Genomic DNA, 25,098 nt, shown 5'->3' on the forward strand with positions numbered 1-25,098 from the left:
GCTGGTAGGTACTGGGTTCGGATCCCAGTCGAGGCATGGGATTTTTAATCCAGATACCGACTCCAAACCCTGAGTGAGTGCTCCGCAAGGCTTAATGGGTAGGTGTAAACCACTTGCACCGACCAGTGATCCATAACTGGTTCAACAAAGGCCATGATTTGTGCTATCCTGCCTGTGGGAAGCGCAAATAAAAGATCCCTTGCTGCTAATCGGAAGAGTAGCCCATGTAGTGGCAACAGTGGGTTTCCTCTCAAAATCTGCGTGGTCCTTAACCATATGTCTGACGCCATATAACCGTAAATAAAATGTGTTGAGTGCGTCGTTAAATAAAACATTTCTTTCTTTCTTTCTTTCAAGGATGTAAATGTGTCCAAGATAGAAAAACCAAACCATTCTAGATCATCAGATTAGTAGACTAAGGACCAACTGTGCATAATCATGTTTTGTTAGTCATTATTAAAACGGTTTAAGAAGCAACTAAAAATCACTGTTTTAATATACATCTTTTTACACTTTAATCATTAAAATTAACAACTAAAAGCCCCAAAACATTAATTCTTTTTTTCTGGTAAAAACGATTTAACAATAATTTAATTTTAAGACTGATTCAGGAATTCAAGTAATTAAAAGATAATTCTTTTAGATAGTGGCATTGCTCATTTAAAGACAAAAATTTTAACATTTAAAAAATAAGTTTATTAATATATACTTTTAAGAGGCATGAGTACCTTGGCATTTTAGACACAATGGATATCATCTGTTATAAAATGAAGATTTAATTATGTAATAATTATTATTTAGATGCTATTTTAATATAATAATACAATACAATTTTTGCTTTGTTATTACAATATGTAATACAGCTATGAAGATTAAATTATTTCAGTGATAATCAGACATGTCCACAATAGCATTGTCTGGAAATCAAGTACTTTTTTTATATAAACTATGTAGACTTTGTAAGAAAGTGCAGTGGCTTTTGTTATTAGGGAACAAATAATATATAATAACAATATGCATATAATAATTTGGTCAGTTATATGTTTCTGTAACATTTACCATATTTGAACAATTTACCCAATCTTTGAGGTTATTTGGTCCAAGCTTCAGTTGTAAAAGAAAACAACAATATCAAGTGCATACAATGTATTTCACTTCTTAAAGCACTTAGTTTTTAGTGATTAAAAACATCTATACGTCGAGTATGCATACCATTATTAATCTTATATATTTAAATATAATAATAGTAATAATAATAATATAATTTTTTTTTTAAAGTAATTATTATCCCATATATCTAATAATTTAATAACAACAACAACAACAACAAAAAAATACATCATATATATATATTCTGCAGTTTATATAATAGATGGAGTTCAACTGTTCTGTTGTTTTCAGTCTTACAACAGCCCATTTAGCTCAAGCTAACAGTTTTTTAATACCAGTTAATTTGCTTGACTGTAGGATACACTGAGAAAAAAAAGAAAAGTTTTAACTGCATGCAGGTGCATCGTATTTCTAACCATTGCCATTACAAAAGAGCCAATTTGGCATGTTATATAACAGAAGTCTCCTGAGAACAATGCAGAGTTACACATTAAGTGTCCTGGGCTGTGTGTTGGTTGTGACTCATCATATTATTAATATTAGTCATTGCCATCATGACATCCAACAAAAGATTGGTATATTTGGCCTGGGGATGATTACCTCTGAGTGAAAACAAACAACTATAATGATTAAATAAATTGTTAACTGACACTTAAATTGATGAATTCGTGTGCAACCCTTTTAGTAGCAAAAACAAACAAATGTAGCAGGTGCAGTAATTCATATTAATGTCAGAGTATGGAATTCAATGCTTATAGTTTGGGAACAAAGGAAGGAAGGAAATGTTTTATTTAACGATGCACTCTAACACATTTTATTTATGGTTATATGGCGTCAGACATATGGTTAAAGTCCACACAGATATTGAGAGAGGAAACCCGCTGTTGATAACTTCATGGGCTACTCTTTTCGATTAGCAGCAAGGGATCTTTTATATGCAGCATCCCACAGACAGGATAGTATATACCACGGCCGTTGTTATGCCAGTTGTGGAACACCGGCTGGAACGAGAAATAGCCCAATGGGCCCACTGATGGGAATCGATCCTAGATCGATCGCGCATCAAGCGAGCGCTGTACCACTGAGCTATGTACCACCCCTAGTTTTGCAACAAGAAGTGATATTTAATGTAGTAGTACAACTTGAAATGAAAAGTAGCATATATGGCAGTATTTACGTGTAAGAGGTCAGAGTATGTATTCACTTCACAGGGCACAATATTTCACATGTACCATTGTTTTGTTCATATGATGGCTAGACAAGTTTAAAATCACACATACTGTCTATTGGTTACTTAAGGATCAACAATTTTATTCGCTATGCAAAGATAATTGGAATAACCAAACAACTGGTTACCTAGGTAAAAATCATATGAATGAAGTTCCATTTACCTAAAATCTTGAGATATTGTCTCCTTCCTTCAGCTGACTCGCTGAAGTTAGTTTTCTTCCCAACCGGCAGGACGTAGCCCAGTGGTAAAGCATTCGCTTGATGCACAGTCGGTCTAGGATCAATCCCCATTGGTGGACCCATTGGGCTATTTCTAGTTCCAGCCAGTGCTCCACAACTGGTGTAACAAAGGCCGTGGTATGTACTGTCCTGTCTGTGGGATGGTGCATATAAAAGATCCCTTGCTGCTAATCGAAAAGAGTAGCCCATGAAGTGGCGACAGCGGGTTTCCTCTCTCAATATCTGTGTGGTCCTTAAACATATGTCTGATGTTATATAACCATAAATAAAATGTGTTGAGTGCATCATTAAATAAAATATTTCCTTCCTTCATTCTTCCCAATCAGCCATCCTGTCTTTCTAACGTTGGAACCACGGTGATCACATCAAGAGAGTAATGGTATGGGGCAATTTTCGCTGGGCCAGATACTAAGAGGAGCCCATGAATTCAATAGCATAATTTTTATTACACCCTCTCTTTGAAAAAAATAAACTATACTGATCTCAATTGCATGTTGCTATGAAATGCACAATAATCCTAATCCTTGTATGCAATATTTTGGTTATTTATTGCTCACCAAAATACACCCATATACATGCATATGCAACTCCAAAGCTGAATGGTGCATTTCCAATGGAGCTCAGTATATTTCACAACTATGTGACTACTGGGTATATAGCCTTAGGTTTGATTTGGATCTTCATCAGTCCTGAAATGCTTAAACAGATTGAAGACTAATTTTAAAAACTGTTGTCGTATTTATATTATACATTTACATACAGTTTGTATGAAACAAATTACTGCCCATTGCTAATACCAAGATAGGAAATTGTTAATTCTGCTAAGTATTTTTGAATTGTATTTCATTCTGCATGGGAAGTGTGACTTAATGTGAGAGTAACACATATTGACTGAGCACTGGTGGATGGATAAGAGATCCATCATGCAGAGTAAACCGAATTAAGCAATTACTTCCCCTCTTTAAGTGTATCTACATTTCCTGCTGGGTGTTAACTACAGCCACGGTGCACCTGATAATGTGCCAAGAAGTCAGACCAATGTCTATTAGGAACTTTGATCTGGTAATGTAGATAGTAGTATTCAGATAAATAGCGTTAGATTGGTGTGAAAGGGGGCAAATTGCAATCCAAATGAAATGTATTTATTACATCATGTCAGGAAAATTGCGATATCTTTTAAATCTGTTGTCACTGATAGGTCTGGGGTGGTGTTTTACATGTAGACTAATGCAACATTTTAAAATGCAAGTGCAATTGGTAATTTTTTTTTTTTTAAATTCAACCAATTTCATTTCCAAATAGATATACAGTTACATGTACAGTGAAAGTCCTCTGAAACGGACAGTCATGGGACCAAGTAAAAAGTTAGTAATAATAATAATAACTTTATTTAATGAGGGTGACAGGTTTAGCACAAGCTAATCTTCCACTAGGCCCTCAGTGAAATACTGGAAACGAAAATACATGTATACTAAGTACTATACTATTATAATAGTTTTAAGGGGTATCCGGTTTTGTACTGATATTTAACAAGGGACTGTAAAGAAAATGTCCCGTTTTGAGGAAATCAGGTTTACAGAGGAGCCTGTGTTGCAGGGTTTCACAACATATGGTATATCAAGTTTTATGTTCCTATTCAACTGTAGATCATGTGTTCATTTCAGATGACTCACTGCTCAGGACCGGGCCTTGGCTCTAAAGGAGTAGGAAGGGCTTTTAAAAAAACAGAAGATTTATTAATACAAAGCCCCAAACCATACAGACACCATGGGGGGGGGGGGGGGGTAAATGAGAAATCCTCCCAACAGGACAACATATTCCATGGCTTTAGAGTGGATTGCACTCGGTGATTGAAAAATTTCAGTTAATAAAAGAGTAGCTTATGTAAGGCAATTGTTTTCTTCTCTTAAATTCTTGACTATATTTTACAGTATAAGGTTGACACCCATAAACCACTGATTAAATAAACTGCTACAGTATCAGTAAATAAACAGTTTATTTTTTGCAATATTATTATTTCAGAAATAAGTTTAAAATAGTTATATGTCACTGGCCAAAAATTTACTATTAGCCTATATTAGATTTTCCTGATTGCATTTTGCCATGTTTGAATGAACAGTAAAATTATTGGCCAATGTATCTTAACAATCTTTGACACTTGTGCCTTTAGGTCTTGCTTGGCTACAACAGCTTCCAGTCTGGCATTGTTCCAAGTGTTAAACCAATTAAAGCAGACAGTTTCACTGATGAGTTGTCTGACCTTGGTACTACTTTCTGTAACACTTTTTACAGTCTATTGATCAGTTCAAAATTGGTTATTTTAATGGATATTTTTTGCTACATTCTCTTACATAAACAACAATATACATACTTCATTTGAAAATTTTAATGATATTCTACCTTTTTACGATTAGAATTTAAAAATAAATATTGAAGTTGGTTGTTTATATACATACACATACATAGATTTTATGTCAGTGTTGATTCATTGGTTTCATCAGTTCCCACATTTTAAGAGTGTTGTACTTTAAATTTCACAATTATTTCTTTTATAAGGTGTACAGTGAAATATGTTCATAAATACTACACCTAAAAAGATTTTCAAATCAATTGTGTTTTGCTTTGTTTGCACATGAACAGTATTTGTTCAGACTAGCAGACAAGAACAAATATAAAGTTAAACAAAAAGAAAAGTAAGTTGTATGAGGTTTGAAGAATGTGGGAAGGGCAGGAGACACTTCTTTTTTCTATACAGTATATACCCCTCACCCAGAAAATAAAACTATTTAAATTAAGTAAAAGGAAAATGTGGCACACATTCTCTCTCTCTCTCTCTCTCTCTCTCTCTCTCTCTCTCTCTCTCTCTCTCTCTCTCTCTCTCTCTCTCTCTCTCTCTCTCTCTCTCTCTCTCTCTCTCTCTCCCACTCCCACTCCCACTCCCACTCCCACTCCCACTCCCACTCCCACTCTCACTCTCACTCTCACTCCCACTCTCACTCCAGTTAGACTGGAGTTTAAAAGATTAAGAGTAAGATCTGAAAATCTAGTGGTATTTTATTTTAAAGGATGGGCAGCAATCAAAACAAATACACAGAGAACTTCATGTTGATACCAACAAAATAACTGCAACAGTCTTGAAATAAATATATATAATTTGTTTAAATGAATATTTACATGTTTAGTCGGTACATGCACTTTGCCTTGAGGATGTAATTCCTATTACATGTACATGTGCCAACAGGCTCAAGAAGTGATGATGTAGCACACGCAAAAATAAACCAACATAAAATATACTGCCAAACCTTTGTAATGTGGTGGGGTGTCATTAAGCATAGATTTCTTTTCCTTTCACTAGCAGTAAATGTTACTCTTTTGATTGGTAGTCCTTTGGATCAACAAAGCTTTAAATACTTAGGCAGCATCAAGCAATTATTTTCCATGCATTAAACTTGTCAAAACAGAGTGTGAGACTAAGTACATTTTGATATATTATTGTCGAATGTCGCTGCCTATTGATCAACATTGGTGGGTGAAGTGCACATGCAGACTTGTAGCTATGTTTATGGGCGGAACGTAACCCAGTGGTAAAGCATTTGTTTGATGCGCGGTCAGTTAAGGATTAATCCCCATCGGTGGACCCATTGGGCTATTTCTCGTTCCAGCCAGTGCTCAACAACTGGTGTAGCAACGGTCGTGATATGTACTATCCTGTCTGTGGGATGGTGCATATAAAAGATCCTGTGCTGCTAATCGAAAAGAGTAGCCCATGAAGTGACGACAGTGGGTTTCTTCTTTCAATATCTATGTGGTCCTTAACCATATGTCCGACGCCATATAACCCTAAATAAAATGTGTTGAGTGTGTTGTTAAATAAAACATTTATTTTAGTTTTATTAGACAATTTGAACATTGTCTGTCCTCTGCTCAACACTGCAGCACCTTTTCAGCTTTTACAGCGCTTGAAAATCTGTACCACTTAAAGTTTAATGCCTGGATTACACATTTCTGCACATCCCAAGTGTTTCTGTAATGTCGTAAAGTTTGTAAGAGAAAACCTATTATTTTAGAAGTCTGGCAGTGCATGCCAGACTGACTGATATCAGAATATTATGTAGTTATTGAAAAAAAAAGAGTCTGCTTTTCAGGGCACAATATATCATGCTAACCAATGGCCAGCATGAGGCATAGGAGGCGCTTGCCTCGTCGGGAATTTCCCCCGATTTATTTTACTTTTCCCATGACACTGATATTTATTTTACAGGTCTGGGTTATGCTTGCATTTTTTCCTCTCTGGCTACACCCCAGCTAACCATTGTTCTGTTCGCATGTTGGTCACACAGCTTCAAATTCTCACAAACCACAAATCGGTTACATGATGAATTGGTACATTCTAAAATTAAAAGTTGCAACATAAGACTCACCAGGGCCAAGTTTTGCGAAACAATCTTGGCACTAAAATCACCTTAAATCACTAAGTTCTACAATAACTTACATGTAGATGTCTGGCAGTGCATACCAGAATGATAGATACAGTGAAACTTCTCTAAACCGGACCCTCAGTAAACCGGAATTCCTTCAACACCAAACTTTTTTCACGGTCCCGTGTTTTACGCAGCTTTAACCACTGAAATAAACCCCTGAAAACCGGAAACCCCTCTACTCTGAATACCGAACGAATTTCCATTTCCCGTTTTGTTTATTCAATACAAATTTTACCTCTGAAGACCGAACAATTAAAAACTCTGAAGGAGCGTCACCTGTCTCGACCATACCAATTAGTTGTCAAAGTCGCGGTGTTACTAACTATACCAGATGGTATGCACATGCTCGGTGTAGCATGTCCGGGACGTGTTTGAGCGTTTGTCGAACAATGCTCTAATTAGTCTCTGTTACCTAGATTTCGGTTAAGCCTTGTCATTCAATTAACACCTTTAAGTTTGTAATGGGAATATTCATGTGCACTGTGTTTATTGGGAATGAGATTATTACCTTTTCCGAACAAATTTATCGCTGGTTATATCTGATTATTTTACATAATGTGCTCGTCGGCAGGTAACAATGGAACACTGTGTTAAGCCCGACTGTTAAAAGAAAAACTCAGAACATTTCTTGACGTTTCAATGTGTTACATGTTCCAAATGTATTTGTGTTATTTGTTCACAAAAAGCTCAACAATCTACATAAAGAGTTTCCACTTTAATTTGGTTATTGTTGGTTTATAAATGTAATTTAACACACATTTGTACCTTGGTAATATTAATAGTAAAAATTAAAAAATGGTTATCAAGGCTGTTTCTTAAAACCTCAGTAAACCGAACACCCCTCTAAACCAAACATTTTATTCAGTCCCAAGGGTGTTCGGTTTAGAGAAGTTTCACTGTATAAGAATTTCATAATATGCAGTTAATGAAAAAAGTTGTCTATTATTTTCAGGCTAACCATCATTCTGTTTGCATGTCAGTCACACAATTTCAAATTTCAAATTCTCACAAACTGCCATTTTGTATATTCTAACACATTGGGCTATTTCTCATTCCAGCAAGTGCACCACAAAGGTTGTGGTATGTACTATCCTATCTGTGGTATGGTGCATATAAAAGATCCCTTGCTGCTAATCAAAAAGAGTAGCCCATGAAGTTGCGACAGGTTTCCTCTCTCAATATCTGTGGTCCTTAACCATATGTTTGACACATATAACCATGAATAAAATGTGTTGAGTGCATCGTTAAATCAAACATGTCCTTCCTTTTATGTTCTAACATTAAAAGTTGCAACATAAGACTTCTCTGCATGGGCCATGTTTTACAAAGCGATCTTGGCACTGAAATCACCATATGTCACTATAAGTTCTACAAAAACTTAATGACTTCAGGTGATTTTAGCAGTAAGATTGCTTTGTAAAATAGGGCTCAAAATGTTTTCCAAAACGGGTATGTATTCCATATTGTTATAGACTGATGTTTGTACGTTTGATAGTAGTTGAGTTGTAATCACTGGATATGTAATTCACATAACTGAACAATTGATTACTCATAGTCCATCCTATCAACCTATAAAAATGCTTTTTGTAAATAACACTTAACATACTATTTTTGTGTGCAATTTTGAAAACAATTGGCTCAAAAATAAATAACCTGTAGTAAATGTCATAGTATCAAACAAGGTGTTCCCTGTGGGACAGACTATAGGTAAATATCACACTGACTGACTACTTCTTACCTAAGATTTTGAAATATTGTCATCTGCTTTTTAAAAATTTAATGCATTGATTTAAAAACATGTCAGAATGGTGGTCTTCTATATATATTTTTTGTGAAGGGATATCATTAACTATTCATTCATACTTTCATTGTGAGTTTAAAATTTTCTTCTAGATACTTGAATCTTTGAATTGGTGACCTATACTAACTATAGGTCCTTTACTGTGTTTACTCTGTTCTAATTTATTTGAATAATTGAATTGGTGACCTATACTAACTATAGGTCCTTTACTGTGTTTACTCTGTTCTAATTTATTTGAATAATTGAATTGGTGACCTATACTAACTATAGGTCCTTTGCTGTATTTACTCTGTTCTAATTTATTTGAATAATTGAATTGGTGACCTATACTAACTATAGGTCCTTTACTGTGTTTACTCTGTTCTAATTTATTTGAATAATTGAATTGGTGACCTATACTAACTATTGGTCCTTTGCTGTATTTACTCTATTCTAATTTATTTCCATTAGTGTGACATGCTTATAGACTGAAGATTCAAATATTTATTCTTTAACTTCAGAGGTTCTGCCCATGACATTTAGGTATTTCAAAAGAATATAAAAAGGCTATTTCTTTGTGTGTGATCATTTTATCCTTTTTTTCTGTATGTGCACCAATTACTGTTATTTCCACTCTTTGACATCTACTAGTGAGCACCCAACTGACTGATGGAGATTAGGGGTTTAATTTGAGTCTGGTCTACTGTTTGAATGTTTAATGGATAACACTTTATCTCTTCATTTATTAATGCTTGATTTTCACCTTACTTTACGGAGCACCTATTCACATTGCTATGTTTTGGGTATTTTATTTCTTATATGCACATAAGAGAGATGGATGAATTAATAAATAATGAATGAATGATTGCATAAGTGTTTAAGGACCCTTCAGCATGAGAAATAAATGGGCTATAGTGCACGTCAAACATAACAGATTGTCTGAAATTAAATTTTGTGAATTGCAGTGAAATGCTAGTATGCTAGTCTTGAAATCATTATTATAAATTCATCAAAGCAAGAAGTATCTGTTTTCAACATACTTGTCAGGATTATTATAGCAGTTTAAATAGTGTTTTGTTTTGTAGGGGGGGGGGTTGGGGGAGGGGGGTGTTTGTTGGAGGTTTTTGCCATGTGGTGAGATATTTACACTGTATTTAACATTTCAGTCAACTATTTCCATCTTGGCGATAAACCCATACGAGTAGCATTCAGTCTCAAATACAGGAATCCCATTGGCTAAACATAAAAAAACATGCTACATGAATCGCTCTGAAATGCTCTTTTAGCATTCAGGACATTTCACACAGTGGTGGCAGAGCCTGTTTTTATTTTAAACGTGAGACTACATGTATAGTGGAAGCCTTTTCATTGTAACTCTAGTACAGCAATCGAAACATTTTACTGACATGATTCACGCAACGTGAAATGCTAAAGTGGAGCCTGCATCATGTGTTAAACTGGCAACCTATTATTGCGCAAGTGTCCAGACATGTTATTTGTAAAATACAACTAGAAACTCAAAGGGATTCAGGTCAGGTGAATATGCCTATTGCACAGTGATAATATGTATACAGTGGTAAAGATGCACAGTCAGTCTAGGATTGATCCCCGTTTGTAGGCCCATTGGGCTATTTCGTGTTCAAGCCAGTGCACCATGACTGGTATATCAAAGGCTGTGGTATGTGCTATTCTGTCTGTGGGATGATGAATATAAAAGATCCCTTGTTACTAATGGAAAAATATAGTGGGTTTCCTCTACAAGACTATATATCAAACTTAACAAATGTTTGACAACCAATAACTCATGATTAATAAATCAATGTGCTTTAGTGGTGCTTTAACAATCCATTGTCTAACAAATGACAAAGTTTTAGGTTTGAAATCCCATTTAATAATTGAAAATGAAATGGCATTTCTATACATCCATCATATTACAAAATGGCTTTACAGCCATTTGATTTGAATATTTTCATAATTATAGGTCTCCTGTCTTTGTTACCTGTTGAACTCCAGAGATTGAACATAAAGCCTGTTATTTTTTCTAAGTAACGAAAATAAAGCTCATTTTGTTTTTAAGTAAGGCTGTCTGGTATGATTTGTGTGTATTGTTGCTAATAATTGGTTTACCGCTGTGTGGCGGGGATGTTAAATACCCAGTATAGTGACTATCAGCGAGGTTATTATTTCTGTCCACCTTGCCCTGTGGCTCCACACAAGTAGGAATCTACTGTTTATACTGAGCACATATTTAATTCCCTCTGTTGGCAGTTTTCTTCTGGTCAGTGTCACATTGGTATTATACAATGAAACCTTTCAAAACTGAACTGTCTATACATGTAAAACCAGACTTCTCTCAAAATTGGATGTTTGTCACAGTTCCTTTTTAAATATCAGTACACAACAGAACCTCTCTAAACTGACTACCCTTTGAAACCAGACTTTTTACTTAGTTAAGTGGATGTCCAGTTTAGCAGGGTTTCACTGTACTTGTTAATCTGGTCATTATAGTCATTGTAGAATGATCCATATGAATGTTACTGGGGACAAATATGACCATTTGTTAGGGACCATAGTTTGAGGGTGGATTTCAAGTCATTTGGACCTTTAGGAAAAAATTTAGCCTGCCTGAAAAATTTAGAAATTAAAATGCTTAGACACATTTTCAAGGCAATTTAGTGTTGTATATTGTGGATGATTTTTTTTGGTTTAAAGTAATTAAAAAGGGTGGGTGGGGGTCATGGGACCTTTGTGGCACTCCACTGGATCTGCCATTGAACTTTCCTCCACTTTCCTTTCCTTTCTTGGGCATTAGTGAAAGTAAGTTTTCAACAAACAAACAAAAAACATGAGGTGAACCTGTCACCCTAACATTGTTGAATGCACACCTGAGGTGAGACATTTCTACACTATTGTCATCTTGGGGAAAGTAACTTATTCCTTTCTACATTTTGTGTAAGAAACACTTTCTTTGAACAGATACTGTGTTTAAATCAACACTAACTTGTTCAGTTGTACACTTCCATAGGGTTAGATTTTACAAAGTGTGTGCCCTGTTCTCATGTAACAGGGTTGAATGACTGATCCACAGGCAAGAAAAAAAGAAAAAAAGAGAGATTCGCTGATATGGATGGACTGAGCCTGATCTACATAAACAATCTTCCAATGTCAGCTAATTAAATTTGTATCACCTTCGGAGTACTGAATAATTGATAATTGTTTATGGACCATGCCGGATTTCAAGGCCTGGGGTTAAATCAACCAAGGGTTCATCCACCTTGGTAATTGTTAATTGAATAGTGTCAGTTTCAATTGACTTCAGTCTATTGTCATTTAGCATCTGCGTTTGTGCTGCATGAGATCTCTTTTTTCTTTTTTCTTTTTTCTTTGGTACACTTAAAAGCACATACTTCAACTATTGGGCTGTCTTTCCAGAAAAAGAGTTAATGGTTAGTGAGAGAAAAGTTGGTGTAGTGGTCATACATTTCCCCACTGAGCCCTTAAAACATGCGCTGGGTGGACACCAGTGCTGGGGTGCAAATCCAGCAGCTACCTGGTTACTAGCCTTTCATTTACTGGCTTAACCACGATGTAGCTAAGACTGCTACTGTGATTTATCATCCGTTAAAGGCTTTTTTAGGAGATATCGCTGGCACTATAATTTGCTATATCTCCTGCGATATTCTCCTAGGGGATATCACTTCTTATAATCTTGATTGGTCAAATTTTAATCACAAGACATTATTTTGTTACATCACTGTGTATGTTTCAGTGCTAAACCTATCATTAGTGATGTCACGCCACTACATTTTTCGATTAGTAGCAAGGGAACTTTTATATGCACCATCCCACAGACAGGATAGCACATACCACAGCCTTTGATATACCAGTCATGGTGCACTGGCTGGAACGAGAAATAGCCCAATGGACCCACCGATGGGGATCGATCCTTGATGGACTGTGCATCAGGCATACGCTTTACCACTGGGCTACATCCCACCCCTCAATACACTGACTGAATGTTTCAGTTTCCAAGTCATTTACTGCATTTCTGTCAAGTTTGAATAGACAAGTCACTTACTGCATTTCTGTCAAGTTTGAATAGACAAGTCACTTACTGCATTTCTGTCAAGTTTGAATAGACAAGTCACTTACTGCATGTCTGTCAAGTTTGAATAGACAAGTCACTTACTGCATGTCTGTCAAGTTTGAATAGACAAGTCATTTACTGCATGTCTGTCAAGTTTGAATAGACAAGTCATTTACTGCATTTCTGTCAAGATTGAATAGACATACACAATGTTCAAACGTAATTTAACTGAAATTTGTGTATGTGGTTTTTTTTTGTTTTTTTCAGAACCGATGCCATGTATTTGTTGATGTAATAACCTGCATGGTTTGGAATTACTGGTAATTCACTGACTGAGATCCAAGCCATCCTTGTGACCAGCCGATGAACTTGTAATAATTAGCTGTGATCATCATAGTGCCAGGTAAACTTCTTTAATCATCCATCTAATTTATTAGTGGAGACTACAAACATAGGTCACCAACCCCAAAGGACCAGTCATTACCAAGGGTTATGTACTGAAAAACAAATTACTATATTATTATTGTTAATTAGTTCTATATAAAAGGAGCCATTACTAGCATTTAATTATTAATGACATTAATTTTAAGAAACTAATGTGAAACATTACGCTTTTTGTTTTCTTCACATACTCTAGGGGCGGGATATAGCCCAGTGGTAAAGCACTCGCTTGATGTGTGGTCAGTCTTGGATCGATCCAATGATCGATGGTTGGCCTATTTGGGCTATTTCACATTCCAGCCAGTGCACCACTGGTATATCAATGGCTATGGTATGTGCTATCCTGTCTGTGGGATGGTGCATATAAAAGATCCCTTGCTACTAATGGAAAAATTGTAGTAGGCTTCCTCTCTGACTACCGGGTATATGTCAAATGACCAAATGTTTGACATCCAATAGCTGATATGCTTTACTGGTGTCGTTAAACAAAACAAACTTCCACATACTTGACAAAATTAATTAAAGGCAGGTATATATTTTCTGCTTTTTGTTTTAAATATGTTCCGAAAGTTGATGATTTAAACAACAATTTAGAGCGAACAAAATGACAAGTATTGTTACAAACCACAAAATGACAAGTATTGTTACAAACCACAAAATGACAAGTATTGTTACAAACCACAAAATGACAAGTATTGTTACAAACCACAAAATGACAAGTATTGTTACAAACCACAAAATGACAAGTATTGTTATGAACCAAATGTTATTGGAATGCACATTTGGGTAGTGTTTATTAAGCCATACAACGATGATTAAAATGTGTCAAGTGTGCATCATCAAATAAAACATTCCTTCCTTCTTCCTTCCAGATTCTCTGACATCCTTTATTTTCATGAACTTAAATTCTTGGTGTTTTGATAAAAATAAATTTGCATTATATGTATTCATGTATTACATTTTCATTGACTGTACTAGTGCATGAAATACATGGACATTAGACCACGATGAACAAAGGTCATTTCACAATAGATAGATCCGGTCAGTGGTATGTGATAGCTTGTCTGTAAGAAATTGCTCACTAAAGATCTTTTCATACTAATTACAAAACTGATTAAAGATTCAGTTATTAAAAATCACTGGGCTATGTCCCGCCACGTCACAGTATCCTGAAGACCTGTTGGTTGTATATCAAGCGAGCACTCTACCACTGGGCTATGTCCCGCCACGTCACAGTATCCTGAAGACCTGTTGGTTCTCCATCAAGCGAGCACTCTACCACAGGGCTATGTCCCGCCACGTCACAGTATCCTGAAGACCTGTTGGTTGTATATCAAGCGAGCACTCTACCACTGGGCTATGTCCCGCCACGTCACAGTATCCTGAAGACCTGTTGGTTCTCCATCAAGCGAGCACTCTACCACTGGGCTATGTCCCGCCACGTCACAGTATCCTGAAGACCTGTTGGTTGTATATCAAGCGAGCACTCTACCACTGGGCTATGTCACGCCACGTCACAGTATCCTGAAGACCTGTTGGTTCTCCATCAAGCGAGCACTCTACCACTGGGCTATGTCCCGCCACGTCACAGTATCCTGAAGACCTATTGGTTCTCCATCAAGCGAGCACTCTACCACTGGGCTATGTCCCGCCACGTCACAGTATCCTGAAGACCTGTTGGTTCTCCATCAAGCGAGCACTCTACCACTGGGCTATGTCCCGCCACGTCACAGTATCCTGAAGACCTGTTGGTTGTATATCAACCAAGCACTCTACCACTGGGCTATGTCCCGCCACGTCACAGTATCCTGAAGACCTGTTGGTTCTTCATCAAGGGAGCACTCTACCACCGGGCTATGTCCCGCCACATCACAGTATCCTGAAGACCTGTTGGTTCTCCATCAAGCTGTCTGCTCTGGAGCTATCCAGTCTACTCCTCTTAATTAATCATTACTTGCCAACTGAACTGAATCAATCATCACTGGATACATCAATACCTAATTTACTTCAACTGCACACTTCTTAAAGTTGATGTTTCAGTCAAATGTTTGTATTGCTAAGTCTGGAAGAATTTTCATTGATCGGACATTTTGGTGTGAAAAGCATTTTTCTGTTGTTTTTATTTACTTAATGTGTCAACTCCTATAATCGGATTATGCCACTCTATAATCTTAATTTTGAGATATTTAACTTCAAACAAGACACTCCCACTAAACACTGCAATACTTTCACATTTGGCTTTTCTGTTTTTCTTCTTTTTGGGGGGGGGGGGGGCGAGATGTAGCCCAGTGGTAAAATGCTCGCTTGATTCACAGTCGGTCTAGGATCGATCCACATTGGTGGCCCATTGAGCTATTTCTTATTCCAGCCTGTGCACCATGACTGGTATATCAAAGGCCATGTGCCGTCCTGTCTGTGGGATGGTGCATATAAAAGATGCCTTGCTAATAATGGAAAAATTTAGTGAGTTTCCTGTCTAAGACTATATGTCAAAATTACCAAATGTTTTACATCCAATAGCTGATGATTAATATATCAGTGTACTCTAGTAGTGTCGTTAAACAAAACAAACTTGGGGGGGGGGGCTAACATGGCCACAGATCACTGTTATCTTCCCATTTAGTTGATCAAAATCTAGAAATATATCCGCACAAATAGTCTGCTGTTTGATTCTGATTTTTTTTTTTTTTTTATGGCAGACAACTTTGTATTAGATTGAAGTTGACAGGAGAGAGCTTGTAGTTTGCAAACATGTGTAACATGTCAACATTGATGGGGTGGAATGTAGGCCAGTGGTAAAGTGCCTGTTTGATGCATGGTCAGTTTAGGATCGAGCCCTGTCGGTGGGCCTATTGGGCTATTTGTCGTACCGGCCAGTGCATTGCAACTGGTATATCAAAGGCCATGGTATATGCTGCCCTCTCTGTGGGATGGTGCATATAAATGATCCCTTGCTACTTGCTACTAATGGAAAAAATTTAGCAGGTTTCCTCTCAAAGACTATATGTCAAAATTACCAAATGTTTTACATCCAATAGCCGATGATTAATAAATCAATGTGTTGTAGTGGTGTTGTTAAACAGAAAAAAAGCATTCTTTGTGGTAATTCCAGCCTATGAAAATGTAGGACTTTTTAAAGTAAAGTGTTGAAAACCAATATCCTAGGAGAAAGAGCAGGACAACAGAGGTGTCCTTTTTAGGATACATGTTGCCCCAAACAGGCAAACATGCATTAAACAAATCCATAGGCCTACTGATATTAACATAAGTGTTATAGCCATTAACACTAGTATATAAAAACAATAATTCTGGGGCCTAATTTACAAAGGTCTTTTAGGCTCTGTTAGACAACAAAGCATCCTCTTTGCAAGTCTTTTAGCATTGCACTGCGAGATCACAAAGTTCCGAGAGTTTAGTGAATTAGGCTCCTGGTCTGTGGCCTGATATGCAGTACACAATGGGAGTGAATAGAATTATGTTTTAACTGGAAAACAAGATCTTCATTTAAAACATGTTTACACTTTAATTTACTCTAGCCACCTTTAATTCTAGAATTCTTTAAACATCAGACCTTAGTTTCTGAGATGCATACCTCTTCTGTTTTAAGTACCGTAATATTAATTTTGAGCTACTACAAACACCAAGATAATCAGAAACACAATGTTGGTTTTTCTCCAAAATTTATCAGTTAAATTAAAAAAAGTTATTGGTAATGTTTAAGTTAATGATAAGAAGCTGTAACAAAATGCTTAAAGTTACAGTCTCTGGTTACCATATTATAACAGACTATCATGTACAAATATGAAATACAAGCTCAAATGCACTTTTAAAAAACTTGTGTGTTCGCTATGAACGGAGATCGTCAAAACTATACGCTCGATTCGTCACCTGTGCTGCCATTGCTCGGCAAAGCACAAATGACAGTCTGTTGTCAGTTTCAGTTAACATGTGCATTTGCCGATTTCAAATTGTAGGGTTCGTCTCAAAAAATGAAATGAGAAGTCTTGCGCTGTACGAAGAACGTTCGTTTAAGGATATGGTACTAGAGTCTTTCGTTAAAACCAGTTTGATCTTGACAATGTATTATCGACAATCGTACCTTCCTATTTCAGAATTCATATTTTATAAAGTGTTAGTAGAACTTTTAAAGCTTAGTTTGTATACTAGTAACACATTGATCATGTATATATTTTTTTAATAAAATATTCTAAAGTAGACAATGAATGTTTTCACTTCTTAATTTTACGTGTGTTAAAATCGACAAATTCAAATAAATATTCTTTCGTTTTGAAAGGGTAAAGTTAGTTGTTGTTGTGTTTTTTTTGCCTTTGTTTGTTTTTGTTTAATGACATCAATTGGATGCCAAACATTTGGTAATTTTTACATATAATCTTAGAGAGGAATCGGGTGCATGTGCAGGGGGAGGGTATTGGAGGTCGAAACCCTTACTTGCCCAAGCTTAAAAAAATTTAAATATATTTTCTGGTGGCCCCATATAAACTTCGCTCAACACAGTCTATAACACCAACCCTGCTGAAATCCCTGCACACGTGCTTTGGAAACCCGCTACATTTTTTTTTAGCAAGGGATCGTTTATATGTACCATCCCATAGACAGGATATCACATACCATGGCATTTTATACACCCGCTGATGGGGATCGATCCTAGACTGACCACGCATTTCCAAAAAACACCTTTTACCATCTAAGTAATGAATAAAAATAACATATAGTCTTAAAAAATGTTACGTAAATCGAACACAACACCCTCTTCCTCTACCCCTACCCCTCTACGTAATTCGCTGCTTTAGAATTATTTTGTTCTATCTGCACTTTTTCGAAATGTTGGGAAATTGAGTTTGAAAGTTTGAGGTGTTGGTATTACTAAATAAGCTTTTATTACAAGGCACCAGCTATATCATATGTATTTTTTAACTTGAACACTGTCAATTGGGCATATAAAACTCAACAAAATATTAGTAAATACTCCAAAACAACAAAATAAGACTTTGAGATAGAACATAATAATTACAACAAATGAAACTTACGCAGTAAATTATACTGTTCTATTTGCTTTACAATAGATTTGCCCATAGGTTTGTTATAAAGTGGAATAGTCAATGAAAATTTCACATTTTCTTTATTCTGCAGCTTCCAGCAAGTGAAAACATATTTCGTAAAGATCAAATATACTTTAATAAATTTGTCACAACCAGGTATGACCAAGGGATGATTCAGTTACTACTTTAACTTCTCAACAAAAATAACAACCCAGTTAGATTTAATATAAATATATTAAAATAAAATAAACAAAAACACAGGTTTAACAAAGCTTCATGGTACCAAATTACAAAGTTATGTTCCCCCTTTTAAATTGACAATTCTACAACATTAATTTCAACCTTTCACAATCAAACATAAATAGTTAATTAAATTCAAACAATGCTCTTATTCAGCGTTCACGGGTTTAAAATTAACAGCTGTCAAAAGTTCATGATACATCCCAAGTGTCCTTCAAATGCTCATGTTGACGTCATGGTCACAAATCTGTTCCACTATTCCATTTTCCATGTTTCACCAAATCAACGACAGTTCTTGTCTCAAACTGCAAAATCATCAATGGCTGTGACGTCTGTTCGTCTCCCGAACTCGTCTACCTCTCATGGCTATGGCAACCATCTCAGCCTCAAAACATCCAACAAACAAAACTAAAACCTACAAGAAAAATGGGTCAACATACAAATATTATGTTCAATGACACGACCCCTAAATCAACTGTCGGCGACAGTTCTGCGAATGTGCACACATGAAATAAATTAATTTCATAACCAATAGTTACCTTTAACTATTCACCATACACCTTAAATACTAGCCATATGCTAGTCACAAAACGATTCTACTACTATATTGTAGACTAATACACAGTGGAATCTCGGAACATAAATTGTGAACCACTATCCTAACACAAGTTCTTAAAATACCTCATTATGAACATTTGATACCTCCAATATTTTTTGTATATGTTGTAAAACTTTTAAATACATACTAATTAAATCCATAATATTTAACTACATAATATTTAACTACATAATATTTAACTATTACCTAATTATAGACAACAACTGGTTTGTTAACTACACCATACAAATGCTCAAAGTGGCGCAATTTTGATTAAATGCTATTTAAAATATTTTGCCAAATAAAACAATGTACAAAAATCAGTACTCACCCCAGCTGTCCACGCCAAATCCTACACATCTCTACCACATTGTCCTAACTTTCCAACACGTGCAAAGCCTGTAGCTATCTGGGTCCAACTGACTGAACAATGCGACCCACACTGGTTTTGTCACAGCAGCCAGCAGTGGAAAATTCCATGCACAGATTACACGTGCGGCCCTAAACATCAAACTAAACAGCAGGGTATTTTATACTGAGCAGAAAAAGTAACGCACCACTATGAGTAAAACATATATACAAATATACACAAGTAAATCGACTTGTGACCAAATTATATCCATGTAACAAATAAAAACATAATTTTTTTGTTTTTTGTTTGTTTTTGGCAATGCAAACTACAGCACTTAGTTATAACTCTGAAACAAATTAAATAAAATTAGTATTCTATTTAAACACATGTTTTTAATAACTTGTAAAACAAAAACAAAAGGCCAACTTCTGGAAACTGTTTAACATTAATAGAGAAAACGGTAATTCCATTTTGTAATTTAGTTAGGTTTATTTTTCTTTTGAATGGTTCTGGTGTCCATCAGTCTATAAAGTTTGACGTTAACAAAATAACATTCGAACCACAACAAGAAAAGATACAAACAAAACTATCCTTAAACACATTGCAGAAGAAAAGGGATCTAACTGTAAACAACTACAACATGTACATGTAATCTCGACTGTAGTAAATAAGAAAATCATGATTTAGATGGTGGTAGGTACAATTGTAACTATAACTGTAAACGTAAATGTAACTGCAAACTTTAACTATAGCTTCATTTGCAACTGAAAGTGCAACTGCAACTTTAACTAACTGTACGTATAATTGTGTCTGTAACTATACATGTAGGATGGACTGCATGTTATCTAATGACATGAATTTAAGCATGGATTTATGATTTTGTCTTTACTTAACTGTGGAATCAGTTTTAACACAGATGGGGTAGGGAGTTGGAACTTAGTGTTTTGGTTTCTTGCTTTTTGTCGAAGATTACCTTCATCTTCCTCAACTGAAAATGATAATTTAAAATGTGCTACTTTGGGTTTCTGAGATGAAATACTGATCATTTTTAATTTTGTGAAGAGTACATGTATATCATGAAACTTTAGGCATTTTAATACAGACTGATAATCTAAGAACATGTTGGCTTTCATTTGAATGATGACCATAGGCTGTCTACCGACTTGTTTCAATAAACAAATAAAACTCAATGGGCTATAGTGCTCTTTGACCTTTAAGGTCTTTTCCTTCAATTTTGCTGTAGAGATAACCTACTTCCTGAATTGAAGAGAGCCCTGGTTCACAAAAGTTTTGCTGAATAATTTGGACTCTAGATCTGGCGATAAACTCTTTCAATGCTGTGAGCATGATAGAGTTTGTGTTTTGCGTGACACATGAATCGGACAACAAAATAATGTCTTTTATCTCGGGGAAATCTGTTACAAACCTATCTAGGATTGCAATCAGTGCACTTGCCTACAACACCAATAAACTCGTCATAACGTAGGGACAAGTTCAATGACATTTCAGCAGAGGATCCAAGGGGTGCGGATGACAATTTTTATTCTGAATACATTGTAATGAAACTTTGCATGTGTTTACTTTGACATTCCATTTTGGTTACAAACACAATAAACTTGTTCTTGGAGATATATTTGTACCTGATTTCAATAGATTAAAATGACCGGTTCTGAACTTACCATCATCAAAGGATTTTGGTGTCACATGTCATGTTTGATAACATATGATTGGTCAGTTAAGATAGAACAGTTTAACATTAGGACCGAGTGATTATTTTGAGATAGAACAAAATAATTCCGTTAATACCTTTATTACAAGTAACAGTTTGCAACTGAAACCGGTTTCATCTTCAAGATTATAATGTCAGCTTTCCAATGATACCCATAACTCCATTTGACCCAATTTCGTCGATAGAACAGTATAATTCTCAAGCAGCAAATTATTAACACCCCCTTACATGTAACACGTATGCCAACCGCTGGCCACTGTCAAAATTTCAAGGCAAATCCCCCAACGACCCCTGGAAAGGTATTGTACCATACCTCTATGGATATAATATGTTTTGGAGATATGAGACGATCCCTCGACCAAGGCAGTTACCGGTAAATTTGTTCAAAATTACGTGAGAAGCTCAGCGCCTGCGCAAATCACGTAAAGTCCCAGTTCTACTGGCGTACCGCTAAATGAAAAAAAACAAAGCTGGCCGTTGCGTTTGTAGTTGACCAAGATAATATAGATAAGCGAGCATTGTGAAACTATAGCGATGTGGTGGACCTTTTATGTACCAAACAGAACTGAATCATCTATTTTATATGCTTAAATAATAAAAATATTCCCGGGACTGCTGCTTTAAATGGATGATTTTTTATTTTATTTGGTATGATTGTTCATCAGGTGTGTCTTTCACCTATACATTACCAGTTCCAAAAATTAGTTGTAACCAATGGGTAAGGTCAAAGACATTAAGAACTTTATAAACGTTTCTCTAATTGCTGGTGATTCTGAATCCTAATTTAGATGGACAGATTTCTTTTTTGTTGTGATTGTTTACCGGATGAGCTGTTCAACAGCATATTTCCAGTCCAAAGGATTCTGACATCAGGGAAAGGTCACAATCATTTGGAATGGGTTTAACATTTCTTCTGATCTGTTTTAAATCATTACTCTTTTCAAGCATGGCTTCTAGTGTTTATCAAGTGAATCTTTCAGCTGCACACACTTCAGACCAGTAATAAACCTGGGCCCCATTCCACTAAGTGATCTTAGCACCAAGTTCACCGTAAGTGCATACGGTAGTTATACATGTACTTGAGGTGATGTCAGGGCTAAGATCACTTCATGGGACATGGCCCAGATCTAAATTTTGGTTCAGGTCTCATGGAGATATAGCTCGGACAGATTTTTAATCCAGATACCGACTCCAAACCCTGAGTGAGTGCTCAGCAAGGCTCAATGGGTAGGTGTAAACCACTTGTACCAACCAGTGATCCATAACTGGTTCAACAAAGGCCATGGTTTGTGCTATCCTGCCTGTGGGAAGAGTAAATAAAAGATCCCTTGCTGCTAATCGGAAAGAGTAGCCCATGTAGTGGCGACAGCGGTTTTCCTCTCAAAATCTGTGTGGTCCGTAACCATATGTCTGACGCCATATAACCGTAAATAAAATGTGTTGAGTGCGTAGTTAAATAAAACATTTCTTTCTTTCTTTTCAACAAAGCTCTGATGATTAATGGTTCAACATGTTTTAGTGGTATCATTAAACTAAAGCCACTTTAATCATTTAAACATTGTTTTAGGTTGGATTTCTTAATTGCTTATAGTTCTTGAATCTTTTGATATAAATTTTACCAAGTAATAGTTTCTAAACTTTACACCCCTTGCCTTAAATGTGAAACCAGATAATAGAAACAGTTGTGAGCTATTTGTGGAAACATTAACATTGTGGAAACAATTAAAAGAATGACAATTGTCATTCTTTTAATTGTGTAATATGCTCTACAGGGTTGATGTTGTGGGGAGTGTGGTATTATATTTATAGCTAACACTAGTGCTCCCTGTCTACATTTTTAAAAACTGTCTAGCACTTTTATGGCTTGATTATCTTTTGTCCATCCACTACATAACCTGCTATTATATGGTTTGCAATTTCAGTTTGCAAGATTAAATCCACTATTTTCATAGACAAGTGGTAGCATTTTAGTCTAGGCTGGTGAATCTTTTCAGATTTCCCATCTAGAGGTTTTAGATATGGCAACAATTATGATTTCGACCATACATGTACCGTCTTTTGACTTATATGTAATCTAAAGTGCATAAATGAAACATGTAATTTAGAAAATGAATAGTAATATTAGTAGTTTAAAAAAATACAGATATTTTAGCATAATCATTGCCATTGAATGTGAAACATTTGGTTAAAATGTACCATTTGAAATTGTAGTAAAAAGGAAGGTTTTTGTTACATTTTAGATACATACACATATATTACATATGTCAATAACGCCAGGACAACTTTAATTTGTAATCCTTTATACATTGTGATCAGTTGTAATTAATAATGTAAATTCACACTTTTGTTCAATTGTAGATAGAATTTTGGAATACTGACATGTAAAAATGGATGATAGTGACATAGTTTTGTTCTCTGTAATCTGTTGTGCTCAGGAATAAACTATTGATTGATAAGAACATTATCGTTTAATGATTTTGTACATATTCTTTGAAGTTTCAGCAAAGAACTATGTTTATTTAAGGTCTGTTCACATTAGATGATTAAAGGCAGATATTAGTGGTGTCTGAATTAGCAGTTCAGCAATAAGTGTGCCACACATCTCCTGCCTCCAGTGTGGCTTTTTATACACCCGTCTGTGATGGGTCATATTATGGTTTGACATTGTCCGTAAGTACATATCACGGTCTACTGCACATAACAGTAAATCCTTGTTTGGACCATATCTTGCATACAGGACCATCAAACCTCACATGTAGGAACAACTTGGGATGGCGATGTGTTGCTTACTAGTACTAGGTCACTGTGACCTACTTTTCACGGGTCTACTGCACATAACAGTAAATCCTTGTCCAGACCATATCTTGCATACAGGACCATTAAACCTCACATGTAGGAACAACTTGGGATGGCGGTGTGTCGCATACTATTACTAGGTCACTGTGACCTACTTTTTATGCTCTACTGCACATAACAGTAAATCCTTGTCCAGACCATATCTTGCATACAGATGCATACAGGACCATTAAACCTCACATGTAGGAACAACTTGGGATGGCGGTGTGTCGCATACTATTACTAGGTCACTGTGACCTACTTTTTATGCTCTACTGCACATAACAGTAAATCCTTGTCCAGACCATATCTTGCATACAGATGCATACAGGACCATTAAACCTCACATGTAGGAACAACTTGGGATGGTTGTGTGTCACATACAATTAAAAGGTCTCTGTGATACAAATAAATCAAATAATTTTGTCTATATTCTGAACATCATATGGTTTTTCATCAAACTCCTGACGGGTATATTATGTAGCTCACCGGTACTCTTGTTGGTGGATGGGATGTAGTCTAGTGGTGAAGCACTCACTGATGCTTCTTAAATCAAACGTTTTACTTGGTCCCTTGGAAGGGGGTGGGACGTAGCTCAGAGGTAAAGCCATCACCTGATTCACTGTCAGTGTGGGATCGATCCCCGTCGGTGGGCTCGTTGGGCTATTTATCTTTCCATGACTGGTATGTCAAAGGCCATGGTTTGTGCTATCCTGTCTGTGGGATGGTGCCTTGCTGCTAATGGAAAAGTTTTCCAAATGTTTAACATCCAATAACTTACGATTAATAAATCACTGTGCTCTAGTGGTGTCGTCAAACAAAACAAACTTTAACAAACTTTTGGTACCTTGGGTGTCCAGTTAGATGATGATGATGATAACTAGTTTAACGTGCCCATATACCACTAGAGTTTCG

The 25,098-nt window shown here is 36.0% G+C and overlaps 1 protein-coding gene across 1 annotated transcript in view; it reads left to right on the forward strand.

Annotated features, from left to right (window-relative positions):
• Positions 1-25,098, forward strand: part of LOC121374960 (neuronal calcium sensor 2-like) — a 192,142-nt gene that overhangs the window by 12,372 nt on the left and 154,672 nt on the right. The window contains exon 2 of the mRNA XM_041502112.1: positions 13,196-13,331. The gene's annotated coding sequence lies outside the window, so the exon portion shown is untranslated. The remainder of the gene's footprint in view (positions 1-13,195; positions 13,332-25,098) is intronic.

This window comes from Gigantopelta aegis, chromosome 6, assembly GCF_016097555.1.
Source record: "Gigantopelta aegis isolate Gae_Host chromosome 6, Gae_host_genome, whole genome shotgun sequence".
Lineage (NCBI taxonomy): Eukaryota > Metazoa > Mollusca > Gastropoda > Neomphalida > Peltospiridae > Gigantopelta > Gigantopelta aegis.